The sequence below is a fragment of the Hypomesus transpacificus genome, chromosome 18, assembly GCF_021917145.1.
Source record: "Hypomesus transpacificus isolate Combined female chromosome 18, fHypTra1, whole genome shotgun sequence".
NCBI classification, from domain to species: domain Eukaryota; kingdom Metazoa; phylum Chordata; class Actinopteri; order Osmeriformes; family Osmeridae; genus Hypomesus; species Hypomesus transpacificus.
Window position 1 is genome coordinate 3,738,498 of NC_061077.1, and position 21,327 is coordinate 3,759,824.

Here is a 21,327-nt window from a genome sequence, read left to right on the forward strand (position 1 = left end):
AATAGGATACATTAAAAATAAATTATTCAAAGGATTATCCAAATATTATTTGCCAACTAAGTCCAAAACTACCATAAAACTAAGCCATTGACATTGAGTTGATCTCTAACAGTGTGCTTGTAGTGTGTGTCATATTCTAAGCTTAGAGGGGAGACGTTGATGGCTGCTGTAGGATCTCCACCACAGGAGGTCACAGTTGTGCTTAACAACACGGATGTCATCTCAACCACACCCCAGTCACTGGAATCACAACGACCATCACTCATAGGTGAAACGGCAAGCTACAGTCCACAACCACCTGGGAAAGGCAGTGACCACAGTATTCAGTTTTTCCAGCTGCATCTCAATTGATGCCAAACTGTATGATTGACTGAGAAATTGAGCATGTGATAGAGAATAATCTAAAATTTAGACTAATTGATCAGATTCTTTCTCCACTCAGAGGGCTTCAATTACCTTAAGGGGACAATTTTTCCTCTCATGTAATTTAGAAGGAGCCATTGGTTAGCATTATTCATGCACAATAATGATATTGCTTCTCTGTAACATGACAGTAATATGGGGGAGGAGTGATGGGGGTGTCTTCCAGTCATATCAGTCACAACAAACATATTCCCTGCAGGTCTAGTTAGATCACAGGAAGGTGCTCTGATATTGTTACCTCATTCCAAATAACTGTAATAAGATGGCAGGAGTGAAAAAGTGTTTCTGCAGTTTGGCTCCTAACTGTAAACAAAGCTATACATTATTGTTACAGTGTGGACTTGCCAGACTGGGAAGCCTTATCTGATGCTATTATAGCAGCAGTAAATCTGAAGTCTGCCCTTTTCTGACCCTTCAATTACTGGTAAAGATCTCAGCTGAGAGCTATATCACGTTCAATTACTTATTTTTTAGGAAACCGATCTATCTTTTGAAAAGTTAATGTCTGTGTAGCTTTGTGTGGTGGCGTAAAACGCATGACAATGTCTATGAATCTGAGCGCAAGACATGATGTATATCTTTCCGTTTCGTTTCACCTTTTGTAAAATACAACTTTGTTTTCATCAAAGACATTAATCACATGAAAAGTTATAGTGTGAACTTTTCCAATCAAACACAGCAACGGCTATTCAATAGATGTGTAGTCAGCAGAGTTCATGTATGATCTTGTCACATGAGATCCGGTAGCACATATTCTATGCCAAGATGTACTTCACCTCAGGTGGCTCATAAGTTTTAACTGCCTCTGACAGTTGAAGTGAAGTTTCATGAAATGTCTACCTCCACAATGTCAGCCTGCAGTTTTAATGCATACTGTCATTCCTCACTAACCCAGTGCTAGTGCCATCAACCCCATGTGGTGCAAGGCAAAGGCAGTACTGAAATAACCCTCATACTGTGTTATGAAACTTTAGACACCATTAGCCCTGCAATATCACACATTCCATCATCTGTGACTATTACACCGCCAGAGCAAGAGAAATATAATAGAAACAATAGAAATGATCTTCCCCTCTATGTGATATTGGAAACTATATTTCATTTTTATGTAATTAGGGCAGCAGAGTATGATTTTCATTTCTCCACTATTCAGAGGAAATGAGAATATGTCTCTCAGACTGATGAGATTTGCTGTGGAAGGAGGAGCGTTTACACGTCCTGCAACAGAAAGCAGATGCAGCAACATGGGCAAAAATGGACAACAATAAAGGAGTCAGATGGAATGAAGGATCAGAGCAAGGCAGGCTTCTCTTGGATGACTGGCCCATTCTTGATCACCACAGTTAGTTAAACTCTCAAGGCAGAGTGAGAGAGACACAATGTGGGAAATAATCTTGGAAGGCAAAGGATTGTTTCAGATTCTTCAGCCGGGAGAATGTGAACATGCTCTGGTGCTGTATTAAAGTTGAGGTCTAGTGAAATCTAGTGAAGTACTGCATAACTGCATAATTGCAGATGTCCTACTACACATCCTTACTAGATTATCCATTATCCATATGTCATGATAATGCTGTACAACACTTTCTTAAATTAACCAGTGCTTCACATATTGGCCTGTACCATTGCAGCGCTGTTTCAGAGAGGGTGAATGGACTGCAGTTTACCTTCACAGATTGGAGGATTGATCTTTCCCTCAGGAGGTGGGGAACGAATCAACATCATCTACCTCACACTGTTAATTGCTGATACCGTGAAACATTATTGAGTGATGAATTCACCCATCAAGATTTTGCTTGCTTTGCCAAAGAGCATGTTGCCGAGGCAATGTTTTTCACGCACAGATGATCCAGCTCAGTTGGCTTATTTGAGCTTATTCATTTCATGCTTTTAGGTGATAACATCTCTGCCGTTCTCACCCTACCTCTGGTGGAGCACCAGGATTAGGTTTCTAGTTTCCAGAGGCAACACTAACTGCAGGTCACAACACACCTGACCTCAACCTCACTAACAAAAGGGAGTGAAGCGAGGTGGCAATTCCGCCTGTGACTTTGATGAATAGATCACGCCTCGCTTTCAGCCATGTGACCTTTTTACACACAAATCACAGGCACCCGCAAAGACGCCCTGGCCTCTTGTGCAGTATGATCTTCTACAACGTGTGACTTTTTCCAGAGGCTGTGTTGTTGTGGGCAGCGGGGGCGTGTCACTAATTTGAATGCGGAACAGTAAACATCTGCCTGAAGTCAGGAAGATTCATCTCCCTGTCATTTTCAATACTGCATAGCAGGGCTGCTGCCCTACTCTCTTCCCCACTCACATCATGGGAGAGAGAAGAGAGGGAAAAATAGGAGAAGACAACAAATATTAATGAGGTGTTGCACAGAGAAATAACGATGTGTGCACTCCTTGATAGATCTGCTCTTACTTAATGGCATGTGCAATTACGCTAGCATCCATTAACGTGTGGCTGGAGCTAGCACTGCTGAGGTGTTGATTCCATAAGCTCTGTGCCTTCACTCCCTGACAGCTCTACCTCCTACAAGTCCCTAAAGACAGTCCTGTATTGAGTCTTGCCCTGACCTGACATTTCTATAGCATCTTCCAGGAAAGATACTCCATACAATCTGCTGTGATAGACCAAACAGAAGCTGCTCACTTGATTAAACAACATGGAAAAGTAAAGTCTGGCTTGCACATTGTATGACAAATCTGCACACAGATGGGAAAACTATTGTTCTGGCTTCGAGTTTGTAGGCAATGCTTCAAATTCTACCCAGTATTTTATTTCAACACAAGACTCTTTTTCAGAAACACAGACAGTGGGAAGAGTGGGAATTAGCTTCAGACAAAGCTGTCTTTTTGCAGTCTGGAATTACACATCTCCCACACAGCCAGAGCAAATATTAACACAGCTCTGAGTATTAATATTAGCAAATATAACCGGATATGTACCAATCCCAGGAGCAGTCTGAGCCCAATTGCCAACAAAGCCCTTACATCATCTCTTTAACACCTTCTTCTGGCATGGAGCAGGCTTTGGATTCCAGTTAAGGAAAATCAGGTGTGATCATTCAAACCTTTTGTCTGAGGACAGATTGGTCCCCTGCTAAGTGTTTCTCAACAAACCATCCATCACATAATCAATATATGCATTATTGCAATCACACACCAATAGTAATTATTTCTCACTGATGATCCTGCTCTCCCCCGGTAACAGTGGGATATGGCACCTACAGGCTTGAAGCCCTTGGGCCTGGTGCTCTTGTATCTTTGAGAGGCTAGACAGCGATGCAGTCTTCCTATGATCTTAATTAACTTCCCCCCTTTCCCTTGAGAACTCTGGCTGAATTAATCTCAAGGACAATAGACAGGATTAATTCATTTATTTACCCAGCAAGAGCAGCTAATCAAATTCTGACGTGGGTTGCTATCTGTCCTTCATGCGTGCAGCTCCAGGATTAATCTCCATGCAGAGGCAATAAAAATAATTGGTTTGCACAATGACCATGTACTCTCAGACACACATGATACCTGGCGAACAGATATCATATCAACCTTTGGGATCATGAAGGCCATTAATTATGGTTGGATTATTAACACTTGATCTCAGGGCCACATTAATCAGAAGATCAGTTAACATGGGAAATGAAAAGGACAAAAGCCAACAGAAATAAACATTGTACTTCATGATGGTAAATACTATGGTGCACACACCAAAATAACTCACCATGCAGCATCAACGTGTATATTTGAGTTTTGTCATAATCTTACCCAGCATTTGACTGTTGCCTCAGGCTTGAATACACGTTATAGTTTCACAATGAGTCCAATATGGGTTAGACTTCACATATACACTGAACCATAATCAAAAGACTAGTAAAAACTGCTCATCAAAGACAACCACAAAGTTTTATTTGAACAAATAACTCAGAATACATGAATATTTTAATAAGCCAGACCAGGGTTGCCATGGCCATGATTACATACCCCAGGGGTGTAAACTAAACATTAAAAAAACTCCAGCTTCCCCCCTAATTTAATACTCCCCCAATCTGTTCAGTCCTCTGTCAGCTTCAGTAGAGGCAGACTCACCACTGCTCTGTGTGGGGAAACATCAGAGAAATGTGTGTTATTTCTCCTACACAGGAAATAGACATGGGCATGATGGAAATTGCCTCTTCGCAGACCCCTGTGAAGAGCATTTTCATATTTTCATGCCTTTATCATTTCCTTTGAAAACCAGGAGGGGAGGGGGAATGGATTCTGTGTGGCACATGGCGCTTCATGCGTTCACCACCGAGATGTTCAAATGGACCTGGAATGAGACAAGAAAGGTGTTGGCAGACTGTGCGGTCCCCCTAGAGCGAAATGGCAGTTGAGTGGGCCAATAGGACAGATATGTGGGGCGGGTGGGGGTTTCCAGTGAGGCAGAGTCTGTGGTAGGCCTATTTATCAAATTCTTCTCTTTTCCCTCCGCCTCTTTGATATCCACTGTCCAAAATCAACTGTGGGACTTTTCTCATCAGAGGATATTTATTTTTTTGCTCTGCTCCAAAGTAACATGTGAGACTTAGCCTTCAGGCTATCGATTAGCTTTGACTGTGTGACAGCAGTTACCAGTGGAAACAGTTGACTGGAAGCAATCCTATAGGGGTCTGGCTATTTGTGGGCTACCACAGATTACTCCACTGAATACTAATGTTATCAGTCACATACAATCACTGCAGCACTCCTCCATAGAATAACTTAACAGTAATTAGAAGATCATATGAACAAAATTTAGAAAATATGTAATAACATTGATTCATAGTATAAGTATCTCATTAGGAAACGAGTACAACTGGTTTTCTCATTTTGGTCAAAGAGGTTGAATCCCAAAACTAGAAGAGTCCAGAACAATGTCCATAGCAGAGTGGGCATCAGTGCAACTTTAACAAACTTGGCAACAGTACACACCTCACATGAGGTTAAACAGTAAAACGACTGACATCACCACGACAGCTCAACTGACCATCTCTCCTGGCTTTCATTAGGGAAGTGCAGTGGAGTGGAGGGGGCAGAGAAGGAGAGAGAGTAGGAGAGAGAGAAAGAGAAAGGGAGAGTCTCTAAGGGTGTAAATGTGATTTAGAGATGGTGTGCACTGTTTACACGGCCTGCCCGGAGGGACGCTCCTCTGTTGGCAAGAAAACATGGTTAGCATGGCAGGCACGTACAGCCTCCACCCTGTCCACCTCTCTCTTTTCTTTCTCAATCTATCTCTTCTTCTTCTTTTCACTTTCTCACACTCTCTCCCCCTTTCTCTCTCGTTCACACTCTTTCACCCTCTCTTTCTCTCTCTCACTCTCTCTCTCTCTCTCTCTCTTCTCTCTCTCTCTTCTCTCTCTCTCTTCTCTCTCTCTCTCTTTTTCCCCCTTTCTTTGTCTCTTTCCCTATTTGTCTCTCTCTTTCTCTGCATCCACTATGCCTCTGTTTTCCAGCTGCTCAGGGGCGTGCAATGGTCTGGGAAAGATTAATGCATCTTCAACAGCATGCCGTGAAATCAAATTAGTGTACCCCATCCACACATGGCGGGCCAGGACCAGGCCAGGACCGCAACAGGGACAATTTTGCAATAACCCACAGTTCTTCTCCTTCCCCAAGAATCCATGTTAATTATTCAAATAGAAACTTGCTCAGTAATTTTGGTGTATGGTATCATGAATAGAAGATTGTTTTGTGCGGTAGGATTACAGAGCACATTCCAGTAAGCTGACACTGGCTTGATTGTTCAATACACATGTTTTGTCTGTCTCACCCAAACATTTAATCTTATTCTATAAAGGATTATATTATAAATTGAGGGAGGTGAGAAAAGCCACTCATGACAATGTCACATTGTATTAGCTCTGCCATGCCTCTGCTGCGGGTGCCCCCATCAAATCCATCAGGGGACAGACTAACATCCTCCACAATATGAGGTGTTCAAATTGGATTTGCAGAGGGGCTTTCTAGTTATTCTGGGTTCCGTATGCCTTTCCTGGGTCAGTCAAGATAGTGTTTGATCACGTAATCAGACGACAGACGAGGAGGGAGGGAGTCATACGCTGAGCTCACGGAGTAATCAGCTGGAGGGCCAGACTGAGGGCCCAGCGAGGGAGCGGGATCATGGGGATCCATACCTCTCATCAGAGGTCACTCCCTGAGCGGGAGATAAGCCCAGCAAGGTCACGTCTCTCCAGTCCCTCGACTGTACTCTGTCTCTAAAAGAAGAGGGACCACCGTCTGCCGCCCGCTTCACGGCTAGCTTGTATCTGTCTGTCCTGATCTAATCATCTCTTTACAATGTGTGCTTGAATGTATGCCTCTACCACCCCTCCCCCGCACAGGCTTTGGGAACAGGAAGCTTTCAACCATACAGCAACACCGAATAGAAGCAAACGTGAGATGAGAGGAGTTGATGTTGTATCCTTGAATCTTAGAAGATGTGATTGGCAGATTTATCATTGCTTTTTTATCTCCTAGGCTAATCAAGTGTGATAACCAATAATGAGTAGCGTCAACCTGATCAGGTGAACCACCACACCACTCACACAAAGCAAGGGCCGAGACTCTGCTGGGCCACTCTGAGGAGACCTCAGTGCAACATGACTCACCCACAGGCAATTAGTGTGCATGTTACTCATTCCACAACCCCACAGTCTCAAAGTACAGCTCATAAGAATGAATGGGATCACATACCCAACGCATGAAAAAAGAAGTGTTCTTGTAATCCAAATAAGAATATAGATTACGATAAATTATTATTTTTTATTTTTGTTTGTATCCAATTTGAACAATTTTGACATTATTCCCTAGAACAGTGACATTCTTAGCAGGTTTTGTGGCCTCTCAGTTTTCATGATACTGTTCCTGAAATCTGGATGGGGGTTGCGTCTAGGTGAGGGTGTAGTGAGTAGTGAGGCAAAATAAAAGTGGCTCTTGTGACAATTACAAAGTGCATGTGAGCTGTGATATAAGCATGTGTGCAGGCTTTTGGAGACGGGGGTGATCAGTCTCAGTGGAGGCAGAAGAGGAAGCAGGGAGGAGACTTAACAAAGACTAATTGGGTCCTGCAGGGTCGACAGATAACCAGGGATTCCACACGCATACCTCCAGCAGAGAACTGGGGGACCTGAGGGCACCTGGATCACTGAAGACAAGCAGGACAGAGAAATCCCCCACACACAAACACACACACACACACACACGCAACAGGAGAGAAATGTGAGACCATACAGTACCCTCTGAAAGATAAAGAATAATTGTTGTCTTGACTTGACTGAAACAATCCTAACTTATTTTTGTTTATTTAGTTGTATTTTTTCAGAATCTGATGTAGTAGTTGTGTCCACTATTTTGTATGTGGTAGTCATCTGAAAATGTGGATTTCTCAACAATTTGTACAGCTCTTTAACCATATAATCTGGGTTACTTCCACTCAATACCCTTCCTTTAAGGTGAGCAGTGACTTAAAATGCAGGTCATGTCTGATGATACATGCCTTTGGACAAGTGTGCACATCCCTAGCATGAGCTTCTCTTTACCCTATTGACTGGGGATAAGTCTGTCAGTGGATCCGGATTAAAGTCTTAAGACTATCTATAAAAAGGGGCAGGGCTTGTACTGGGACGTGCCAGAGGTGTGTTGACTGTCAGAGGCTTGTTAGTGGAAGAGAGGGGGAAGGTATAGCTGTAGAATAGCCAAGTCTTGATTCATCCTCCAATGTCACCTTAAGATTGCCCATCTCTTACAGGACCGATAACACTAGGCTCTTAATTAATCATCCTCGCCCTACCAATATGTCAATAAGTCGAGAACCAGGGGGTACCAGGGGCAGTACGTCACATCTGTGAAACCTCAGAGTCCTCATTTAGCCATCTCCTTGATGAGTATGTGGAGCCATAGGCATAGATTTAGGTAGGGATGGTAGGGGCTAGTCCCTTCCAAAGTTCAGGAAAACTGAAATATCCCTACCCACCTTTAGACAGCACCCTCTGGTAGGTTTTTGGTGCATACATGGGTTGGCTCTGCACCACTATACAGTCAGTTTGTCCTGATAGCTATTGATGGAGACAGATGATGGATGGAGAGTAAGTAGTTGGGAAAAATCAGTTTCAGTGACTGAAACTTTAACAGGTTTTGTGACGCTAGCAATTCAAATGTTTTTGTTAGTCAAGTTCTGATTAGGATATGTGGGGGATGTTTTATAATTGTGTTATTATGAAGAAGTAGGCAAATGATGCTTGTATATGAGTTAAGAAAGTTGTTTCAAAGGTTTTTGCATGGGAAAATATATATATATAACATATAATATATACAATTGTATTATGGTACTGAACATTATTACTGACCTCTACAAGTAAGTAAGTCTGATATATTATATCCTAAGGCCATCAGAATATAGCAAATTTGGTAACATTTAGAATGGAACCAATTCCCTGGTGTTGTTTTGACTGTTATCCAAGTAAATCGGTATTGTAGTTTGTTTGCTTTCTTAATCTTATTTTAACCTGCAGTTTCCCTCCCTGCTACACATTCCACCCCACCTGTGTGTCCCTGAACATGTTCAAGCCAAACCTGTGTCCTTGTAAAATCCCTGGCACTCAGAACCTTCACCAGAACAGAAGAACCAGGGCAGAGCAACACCCTAATACAGAGCTGTTGTTTGTTCCACTCTGCTTGCTATGTACAGTACAGTGACCAAACTGCATGTTTTCATCCTCAGTGGAAACACTGGTGGTGTTTCTGTTCCACAGGCCGTACAAGCTCTGCATAACAGCAGCTTACTTGTGTGAGGCAGCAAACAGAGATTATTAAATAAATCAAGTCAATAATCCCGGCTGCCCAGCAGCAATGAGATATATTTGTCTTTGCTGCTCTGGCCCTCTCCCCTTACAATAGGCCTAACCTCCTTTAAAGCCAATTAGAAATTAAATCTATTCTGTTTGTCCTGATGGGAGATCAAACGTTACCTATGTCTCTGTGCACACAAAATGCTAATGCCATACTCTTCCCCCTCCCCCTCCCAAATGGATGAATATTGAGTGGGCAGCGCATGCCTGCGGTAGCCACATGCAGATTACCTGCCCACAGACCTGTTCCTAATTATTATTCATGTTTACAAACTTTCATCTCCCGGGATGGTCTGCAGACCCAGGCGCATACCTAATGAGCAAACAGAGGCGGTGCCGGCGCATGGGGCTGGACATGAATTTATTCATGTGGACCACACGGTAAAGAGAGCCCAGCCACGAACGCACCCTGCATCTCCTCCTGCATCCCCAGAGACCAGGCATTTATGAAGACATTCCTTCAACAACATTACAATAGCATTACCATTCTCTACCTGCGTCACGATTGCATTCATTTCTCTTTCCCCTCCGATGGCCGTATCCGGCGAATGTATGGGCGGCAGGTAAGGGAGGGGTTGTGTGCGCGGCTCTCCAAGGGCCCGTGGAGCCGTGCCAACGACGGCACGTTAACGGCCCCTCTCCAGTCTGAGAGCTCCCACCGCCCGCGAGGGGGAGAACAGCCGGCTGACTTCCAGCTATTGCACACCAATCTGTTAAAAAAAGGGGTAATGCATAAAAGTGAGAAAACCGAATCCCAGAGGACCACCCAGAAACACTCAAGCATACATACAAAACCCTCCCCACCGGCCTCACCACCAGGACATCTCTCTGTGGCTGTCAACTGAGAGGGGTTCTCAGACCCAGGGGCATAGGTTGTCTGGGTTTTCTGGGCTTGAGTGAGGTATTACGTATATCCCTTAAAGCAGCCTCCCACTTCTGCTGTTGAACCCTCTGCCACAAGCTGGCTGGACATTCCTGGGCTCCCCATCGTGCGTGTACAACTCCCCAGCCACAAGATGCTCCTACATTCAGTTCTCATTAAACAAGTGTGAGTTTTTTGGCACATTTCTCCGAGGGCAGCTACTGTAATTAGTGGTGTGCAACAGAATGTGTTTACACTGCATAACAAATGAAACATGAATATATGTTCAGTTGGTTCAGTCTTCTAATTCGCTAATCTGTTCAAAAACAGTACTTGAACATATAGAGGGGTAGAGTGGTTTCCTGACTGCTCATAATAGTATCTGTTGTCAACTTTGTGTCCATCAGCTCCGTGAGAGGGAGAAGCATGTTCAGTAATTATCGCCAGCTGTCACATCTAGATGAGGCGTAAAGACAACAGAGGCTGTTGTCAGAGTGATGGACGCTGCTTGAGTAGTCTCTCAATGACAAGGAAGACATGATGCCTGTCTGTTGCACGTCGCTGACTGGAACACATAGGCCGCATCGACACCACAGCCATTTTATGAATGCAGCCATGTTCTGAACACAGCCATGAACAGACTTTCAGGGACTGTAACAATAGCATTATTGCTATCATGCACAACGGCACAGCTATGTACAAGTCGTTTCACATTATTCATGTGAATCATTGAAGTACAGACAATTCATTTTCTTGCATGAAAAGTCTGTTTTGGAAACAAGGGTACAGAGGCTGTTTGGTGAAGTGAAAACGTGGAGGGCTAGCCTCATGAGCTAAATGGGTGATTTAATGGAGTAATGAGTCATTAGCAGAGCTCATCCTGGGATATATGCAATGCCAGCTCTGACTGAGCTCCATTAAGTCTATGTCTGCGGGCCTGGCCCTCCTCCTCCCTGAGTCTGACCACTGGCTGCTCTACTCCAGCCTACAGCCATGAATTTATACACAGCCGGACGACTGTGGTCACACACACGCGCACACACACACACATCCACACATTCAGGATCCAGTCAGGGCACTGGAGACTCCGAGAGACAGAGAAAGAGGGAGAGGAAAAGGGAGAGAGGGAGGGAGGGACAAAGAGAGAGAGATAGAAGACCCAACCTCTTCGAAATAAGACCATACCCCCAAAACAAATCTGTACTTGTCTCCAATCTGAGCTGTGCAAGCCTCAACCGCAGGGGAAGGAATCAATTCCGCCTGACCTTCTTACTTAATCACCACTCGCTCCACTGCCACTCTGTCCAGACCTCCCCAGACCTCCAGCTCTCTGAGACAATGTGGAGGGGGTGGATGAGGGAAGAGGGTGGATCCATAGTAAAGCTGTAGCAGTCAGTGTTGGGGTTGGCTGAGGGCAGGACTTGTAACTGCGAAGTGAAATCAAACTAACTTTTCCCTAGCTCTGTGTGGGAGATGTGAAGCTCTCAGTGGTCACCCCAAACTCCTTGTAAAGGGCATTCATAGTGCCGGCTCTATTGGACCAGAGACATGGATGCGTGAGATGTGAGAGTGTGCGGAGGCCCTTGGCAAACCGAGGGCCTGGAAGTGTCAAACACTGATAGGTCAGGCCAGGGTGGTGTGAGCTGATGTGGGCTGTGTGTGTCCTGGGGGCAGAGGCAGAGCACAGGTCTGACAGGGGACTGTAACACTGCCATGTTTCACAGCTCTCAGACCGTTTTACACCTCCCTAAATCCCTGTTTCCACTTGGATGTCTGCAACCTGGTGTTTGACCCGCCTCAGGGGAGGAGTTCCACCACATAGAACAAGTGGACCAAGCACTGAGGCTCTCCGCCTCTTCTGCCTCCTCTGAAAGCCCAGGGGATAAAACCAGTCTTGATCATGAAGGCAATGTACAGTTCTGAGTGAATGTTTTATCTCAAATTGTCCTCCCACAACTGCAAACTGTGCGGTTCTTTTTAAATGGATTGTCTTGCAGCCATTCATGAGTCATTTACCTATTAACATAGCATGAAGTTAACCAACACATGTTGTCTTTGCACTCAGACTAAGATGATTCCTCTGCATTGTTGTCCCTCTCCAGTCTTCAACAAGCAGACTCCCCCCCTGTATAGTATCCTTGCTGGAGCATCTTCAGGTGCCCTTCATTGAAGGGTATGAGGGGAAATAGGTTCTTGGAACATTCTGTCGATAAGCCCACACACAGACACGCACACCTGGCCTGTAGAGAACACACTCCTCTCCTCTCGATAAAACCCACAGACAGGCACTGGAGTGAAGCGAGGCTGCCCCTGTAGAAGGTCAAAGAAAGAGGACCTGCCTGGGGAACAGGAGGCTGAGGAGGAGGTCTAAGCACCTGACACCACAGGCCCTCAGCTACGCAACGCCAGCCACAGCGCTACGTGATCTACTTACTCCTCTGCCAATTAAACTGTGTCAAGACTCTGAGGCTGCTGTGAGGTGGATCTATAAGAACAGAGAATCCTAGGGGGAAATCAGACAGCAGAATATCATGGAGAGGTTGATATGGCCACACCTCAACTTCTCAGGGGTTGAAATATACGGCAACGCTACTTACCTAAGCCGTGCTGGAAGGACATCAAAGTCTGGCTTCAGTGTATCGACTGCTGCATGCTGCATAGGATAGTGCAGTGTGAGAGAGGCAGTACGGTGCAGTAGAAAGAAGATGACATGTGTTTTGTGTTGGCGTAATGATAGTACAGAACGCTAGCCAGGTGGTAATAAAGATCATCTATCTGCAGAGATGCTTCAAACCGTCACTTTGCTCCTTAATTTATTCCCTGAAGCACTGTGAGTGATTTTGTCTGCTCTTTCCTTTATATTAAACATCGCACCCTATTAGCTCTCAATAATCATTTGCTGCAGCCAAGGACACAATGATTTCCCTTGACGCATAAAACTGCAATAACGTCAACTCAGTTTCAGAAGGAATATTGCCATCATTCGTTTTTATATGTCTCCCCCGGCCAGCGAAAGTGGCTCCACGGGACGTTCTTTCTCTCATACCGAGGGAGGAGAGCACACAAAGCATTTGTAACTTTCAAAAGTTGCAAAAAAATCAAATTTCTACAGAGCTCTCCAAAAATCCCCATCAAAGTAGGAAAAAATGGGTCTTGGAAGTGAAAATAGACTGCGTGCAACACCTTCTCATTGAAGGAGACAGATAGTGAAATAATGGCAGCCCAGGTCTTGAAAGGAGGGCTGGCTGACTTTGTCATGTAGTGTACCTACTGCAACAATATGTAATGCTGCCTGTCTCAGGTGTGTGGCCAGAGAGCCATTTCCATGACACAGAATGAATCTTCCGCAGAGGGTATGGTTACTGTACCACTAGATTCTCCTGAAGAAGGGGTGATTGGGTTCCACTGTGTGATAGCTGTCTTTCCTATCTATTCATAAATACTTTTTTGAGAAAGTTTGAAATTGCTCTGAAAAGTGTCTTGTTATAAAGACAGGCTCCTTTATATTACATTACGGTAGCCTCAAATAAAATGTATCGAAGATATCATCCAAAAATGTATCAGTCATACATAGTGCTGTTCAGAGTGTCCCCGAGGTACTGTCGAGCATGGGTCAGTTGGGGTCTCCACTGTTTCTTAACTTCATGCTATCATCACCTTCATTAACAGACTGGATGATGTGCTACCAATGATGTCTTGTTAGGGAGAAGTGAAGGTGTTTTACCTCCCCTGGTATATGATCATAATAAGGCTCAGTGGATTTAGTTGTGACACCTCTGCACTGCTCCAATTTGAGTTCACACTCCAGTGTCACCTCCCTCTTCGACCAGTTTGAGCTCAAGGCAAACTTTGGAGAGGTGACACAGAGGAAGAATCCCACATCACAGTACAAGACAAGCAGAGCCTGGTTCTGAAAGTGAAAGTGATCATATTTGACGACAATCGGATTTTAGAGGCCTAGTAAACGTGTGAAATGAAGTTGTGAGATGAATAATCTTATTCAATTACTTGACAAAAGGATCTTCTGTAGGAATTGCAGTCCAGATGATGGGCATTGAGCCATTATCCTTCTAATGTTTTTTTTTATTTCATACAATTTCCTTTGTACCATGAGGCCTCCCAGACTATCTATTCTCACCCTGCTGAAATTAATTAGGTTAAGTGCAATATTCAAAAGCCAGAAACACATATTTGTCAAATCCCACAATCTGCCTCAAATTAGTGATTCAAATTCATAACCTGATAATTAGAATGTTAGCTTGGAGTTTGATAATAGGATCCATGTTCAATAAATCTTTGAATGATACCACAGTGGTTTATTTTGTGTTAATTACCAATGACTAATAGAGCAGAGATGGTGCACTTCCAATTACACAATCTCCATAACAGAACATCTCCCACATTAAAGCATCTGTTGTCCCTGACTGCCTGTGAGTTTGAGCTGTGGAATGTTCCCCTAGTCTACAGTAGAAGCAATTGTTGCCTAGGATACTAACAGGCATAACCATGAAGTGGTCTTCATTTGCCTTGGAGCCGTTTTACTGCATGTCAGGGCACAGTGCTGCAGTACTGTGTCTGATGACACAGTGTCCTCTTGTGGAGTCCTACTCTCTGTCTCCCTCTGTCTCTTCCGTCAAAGGGTGACACAGAAAACTTCACATCTTAGTCAATAGATGGCGCTAAAGTAAATGTCTTCTGAAGCACTTAAGGCTGTGCATCGCATGTAATGAGGTTTTATTTTTCCTGGAGGTCATTTGCAGACTGCCTGTTAGGGCAGACAGAGCTGTCCTTTTCCATCTCACTTTGTTTAATTGTCAGGAGGATGCGAGAGGCTATTTGCACATGAAGCCGCCTCTAAGTATTCCTTTATTGGAGGGCATTCGGGTCATGTTTTTTCATTCAATAGATCTTTGTAAAACTTAATCGGTCTTTATCTGTGGCAAAATATAGATAATGGCTTGGTACAGCCCGTAAGAAAGCTTAACTGTCGGCAAAAATGAGGCTTCAGATTGTACCCCATTATCACTGACTCAAATCCCATTAGGTTCACATAGATGTTTTGCACTGATGCATTTTGATAGTACTCCCACACACAGAGGGAGTAGAGGACATCAGAAGTTTAAAGAGACACTATTAACGCTTAAGGCAGCAAACTGTATTACCTTCCTGGTTCAAAGAAAATCCCTCTGCAGGATCAGGTGTCAGACTCTGGTTGGCCGGGTGACTGAATCATCTAGTGATCATAGAAGCTCAAACCATCACAAAGAAGCTGCATCTCATATTGCCCTCTGTCTGCATCACTCAGGAGAAATATAAAGGCTCTCTCTACTATAACAATTCCGCAGTGGTGTCTGTGCATGTGTGTCTCTGTATGTTTGTGTGTGTGTATATGTGTGTGTGTATGTCTGTGCATGTGTGCCGGCGTGTGTTTGTGTGTGGTTGGGTATGTGTGCGTGCATGCTTGTGTGTTAAAACTCTTCAAGTCACTGAAACCCTGTCATTACTTTTGACCAATTAACATACAGAGATTCTCCTGCTTGTTTTGGCAATAGTCCCAAAGACCTGGTGAGTGAATCCTCTCTCTTCTCCCTCCTCACACGAGGGACTGTTTGGTCTCGGAATCCTGAGCTGTTCACAAACAGAACAGCCAGTATCCTTCACACACTAAGTATCACAAGTTCTTGGACACACAAAAAACAGAGACGAACAAGATCACAGTTGCACCAGACCTCTTACAATTTATTGGATTCTGCCAAGAATTTGAAAGCAAGACAGCAGCGGGAGGACGGACACAGAGGAAGCCATCGTCAAGGCCATCGTCACCAAAACAAATCATCGTTCTATTGTCGTCTGCCGGTCGTAGCTGAAGCGGTTCTGTGTGATTGGCATCAGGGATAATGATGGCAGTTATCCATAATACATCGACCTAATAAGTGATTCAAACATTGTATCCTGATTATGGTGGCATACATTATAACTAAACTCCTTATCACAATTGTAATCAGAGACACAAGTAGCTCGGTGATGTGGAGACTTAAAGTTCCCACAAGAATAATGAGCAGAGAAGTTTCCAGGTGTAGGTTTCTGCTTTGCTTGATTCCAGATGTAAATGGATTCCGCCTCTAAACGTACAGTACGGTACGATATTTGACAGGTATTTCTGGAATAAAGGTACCGTCTGTTCATTCCCCATGGTACACATGTTTGTATGTGTGTTGATGCACCAGTTTCAATAGTCAATGTTAGTAGTGTATATGCCATATCCCTTCCAGAATGTTCTTGATCATCAGCTAAAGGGTATATTAACCAGTAGGCAAAGTAACAGACTAAATCACCTGAGCCACTGAGAGCTTGCATGCCCGATTGCTTGCCTGGTTAAATCTGATATCCCCTGGATTTAGCAGAGGAGGGAGGGCTTCCAGGGAAGCCTTGTGAATGGAGCAGGTCCAGCAGCTCGTCTCCACAAGCAAAGCAGAAGATAGCTCCCTCGACAAGCCCAGGCCTGTCACATTCCAGAGATCTCTGTCGCAAAGCTCTGGAAAATACCTGAGATGGGGGGAATGGGATACAGTCAAGAAAAGAGAGAAACTTTGGTTCCTAATGTCTTCTTTCCCTTAACTTTCACCATCAGCATTTATACTCAGCAATGGCTGCCTGATGTTTTTGTGTGTATTATAGCACACATCTCCAGAGCCTTTTTATTATTATGAATGTATCAGTGCTTCAATTCCAGGCCAGCTGTTATCAGTCAATTCTACGAGTGAAATATGCATACTGTTTCACAACACACAAATCATGCCGTGGGCTACAATAGCCAGTCATTTCTAGAAGCCCAAACTGAAAAATTTGAATGTAATAAATGTATAGTGCACACTGGAATTGACCGTGAAGGATTTAATTCATTCAGGGGGGGTGCCCCATCTCTCATGTAGAAAGGCAGAAGAGAATGAATAGATTGTAGATTAAACAGAAGTGCTTTCAATCAAACTCCAAAACCCCATCTTCCTTCCTTATCCACGTGTAGAATGAATAATATGCTCCCACTGTCCTGTGTATTTCACTGTAATAAATAAGCAGTTGCAATATGGTATCTTTGTAACCCTCTCACCAGATAAAGAGTCTGGCCTATAAAGTGGCATCAGCATCAGAGGTGGGCCCATCATTTGGTTCCCTGGCCCGCTCTGTCCAACCTTTGCCATCAAATAAATATGTAAAGCCAACGGCTAGGCCTTTTATTTTCAAAAGATGTCAGCTCATGTTTCATTCAGATAAGCAGGCGCCAGAAAATGGCCAGTACCAGATTACCAACTCTCCATTCGGTTCCGATGGCATCTGAAAAATTGAATCCTAAATGAATAATACCCCCTGGAATATTTAAAGGTCTTCTATTGTATTTACCATTGGGTTCGTATGCAAATTTGTTTCAGGTTATGTAAAACAATTCAGTATTCTGATCCTAATATGATGTCATTTGAAGATTATTTTTAAAATCTTCAGTAATCAGTGAAAAACATTTGTACACCTGTGATAAAGTATGGGGATGATGGACTGAAAATCTTTTATTGTATTCCTTTGTTCAGCAGGAGGACCAGCCAGTGTCCCAGTCCAGTGAGCATCACCCACCTGTTTAAACCATCACTGATGTGGTCATTTCCCTCCATGAAGGGGGTTAACAGCGCTGTGTCAATGGAGTAGCTGTGGCCTTTGTTGATTGATCTGGGATCATCTCTCTCTCTCACACCTGCCTCTTAAACCTTGGTCTCACCACTAATGTGCTTTTGCTGGATTAGCTCAGATAATCCGTAAACTGAAGTCTCTACCACTCAACTAAATCTGCTCTGGATAGACAGGGTACGGACATTCCACTGTCCACTCCAGCATAGCATTCTCTTTGTTACGGTATGAAAATAATCAGGTATTAAACATCAGCAGGGTCAATTGGGCAATATGTGGACATAAAGACTGTACTGTTTCTTCTCAGTTGGATTAATCATAGCAACATTCCTAACAGCGTCTCTGTCTTTGTCACATGTTCTCCCAGTCAGCTCTCTGAGGCTGGCTGCATCCTGAGTGACTCTGGGATTGGGCTGAGGGGCGGGGCCATCTTGTATGAAGACGCTGCCTAGAGCCCCTGACTCTCATTTTCTTCCTCTCTCTCATTCTCTCTCTCCCCCGCTTTTTCTCTTTGTCTCCCCTCCAGCTATTCAATATGATATTAATCAATGCACAGAGGAGAAATGATAGCTTTCTCATATTGCCAGCAGCCTCTCACATCATCGAAACTTTCTCTATGAGCACTTTTAATATCAAGGCCAATTTCATTTCTGCTGCTTCCATCCATCTGCAGCGTCGCCACCTTCGAAGAAGCTATTGAGTTCCATGTTTTACTGATGAAGCCATCGACGCTCTCTCTGAAGGAAAGCTTGTTTCATTTATTCTTTGACAGAAAATGTGAAGTTTTCATAAATACAGCTTACATATCTCCATCTTTTCATAGAGAAGCATGGTTTATTAGTCGGTGTTCAGAAATGCAATTAGTGGGTTTCACACCAGAATCACTCTTCTAGACTTTGAAAATACTCACATTCAGATCAGTTTTCTTAAAACATCAAGAACTGAAACATAAAACTCACATACACTTTTTTTTGGGAAAGAATATGTAACAGCTGTTAATTTACTATACCAAATAAAATGCTTTAGTGGCAATTTTCAGATTTGAATAAACGATGAACAGAAACTGTGTTGGCAAACTGTTAATAACTTGTCCTTGCACCCACCATATGGTCTTTCAAATTAAATATAGCTGGAGAAAATGTAAAGCCAAACTCACACATTTTACAGCCCACTATGAACTCACACTATATGTTTCAATTAAGAAATTGATCTAGTCGAATAGCTATCTTTTCAGAATTAACCTCATCGGGAAATCTGATCAACTGATCAGCTAACCATAGATGGATGAGGAATCATTAATCCACTCCCAGAACTGCATATTAACAGTCTGTAGCCTATAAGATTCCCTGAGATTGGCTGAGACAGCCTGGGTGGTGGGACTCCCTGCAGTAACAGACCATCGACCTCCACCGATTTATCATTGTGCCTTCCAAGCTCCGAGATTTTCCTCACATAGTTGTGATAAGCTGTTAGCAGAAAGACACAGGAAAGGGAGATAGGCAGTGCCGAGCATGCAGACAAACAGAGCCCTTCTCATGTTTCGGCTGCTGCTTTTGTCTCTGGATTACATACTGACCGGTCAGGGGAGAGGGGAGGAGGAATCTAATTCCCAGAGGAATCTAAATGAGCTTTCTGTCACATTTCAGTCAAGGCACAGACATTTTCCTTCAATCCAAACACACTGAGTTTCTGTGGCGCTGCCCAGGTCATGTTCCAATAAGTGGACAAACTGTCCACTACCAATCATTAGAACAGAGAGAACAATTTAAATCAGGAGAGACCTGGGATGAGTGAAAGATGTTTATTACAGAATGATAAATGTTCTACAATGTTTGGAGCTTAGACCCCGGGGAATTATAGATCAACGGGCGCCTGCCCAACATCCGAGGAAGAATCCCTCACGGAGTCCAGACACTGGTGGCGGTGGCGGCAGCCAACGACCAACCTGTCGAAGAGCAGATGAGGAACCGGGTGGCGACGGGGAGGTGGACTGTCGCGCACTTGATAGCATGGACAAACTACACAGGGAGAGACTCGTTTTTAAAAGGCACGGGATCATGTGACAATGTTAATTGATAGACGGGAGCGCAATTCGAACTGAACCCAAATGAAAGCCCGACATAGGAACAGAGGAAGTAGAGCGCTCTGAACGGGAGGAGTGAGTAGGCTAGTGGACATTATCGAGTATGCCCGAGTGCAGGGATCGGTCTGACTGACTGAACTTGCGCTATGCTTCCTATTTCATCCACGATTGATGAGCAATTAGTCCATTCATTAAAAATGTTGTGGTCAATGAGATGCTTTGGTTAAGTTCAATCTGCCGCCACCACTCCCAAACAGGTTGATCATATGCAGATTACAACTTCCCCCAAAGGATGTGGGTTTGTTTTCAAATGTAGGATGCTGCCATTTATTAGAATGTTCTTAATACAATTTTGGGGAACACATTTGCCCAAAAGTGGGTGTATTATGAAACCTATGTCCTGACAAATGGATTTAGAAGGTGTCCATGGAAGAGAAGAGGTGGTGCGGCCCGGGTGTGGGGTGTTGCGGCCGGGTGTGGGGGCTGGATGTGGGGTGTGGGGGTGTAGGGGGGGTGGGGGCTGGGTGTGGGGTGTGGGGGTGTAGGGGGGGTGGGGGCTGGGTGTGGGGTGTGGGGGTGTAGGGGGGGTGGGGGCATGGGGGGTATGGGGTTCTCTAACCGGTGTTGATTACTTAGCCCCACTATAGTGTTCAAGTCACATAGACAAAGCATGCCTAAAAGCACTCCTCCATTAATCAGCACCTCTAGCCGGCTGGAATGTCCTCCTCAGTCGTCTCTATAGAAACAGTGAGGAGGGCTGTGTGAAACATCGGGCAGGTATTCAGCACCCTCTGCAAGCCCAGACTGATTCATTTAATGCGATTGAGGTTTCTATGCTGAAAGGGGGAGAGGTGCTTTTGTAAGTTACAGAGAAGCAGAAAAAAGTGTTTTTCTTCCATGAATGGAAACACTTACCAACATAGAGAAACTACAGTAAAATGACAGAATAAATATACATCATGAAGTAAGGTTTTACAGCCAGAATTTTGATCCTGCTGCATCAGCTGAGAAGTTACTCCGGATTTCAAGTACGCATTTTCTCTTCAGCTGGATCCATGTGAAGGTCGATGACAGAGGCAGAGTGTGGTGTCAGTGTCTGGGCAATTGTAGCTCCACCAATGTTCTGATTAGGCACGTTGCTACAGCGTGAAAGGGGTATCTCCATTAGGACCTGCTGTGATGCCATTCCTCCACTGTTATTACCTTGTATTCTATTAGACAACGTCAGCCAGAGAGCCAGATAAATACAGGCTTCTGACAAGAGCAGGACATTCTCCCAGCCTCCTCTCCACCAGCATTTAGAGACAGCTTCATTTGGCATACTGAGACACTAAGCACATCAACATCCATCCCAGCTCTATATTCTTGGAACATTTTAATGACAAAGGGCAAGAGATGCTATTCAGGAAGCCACT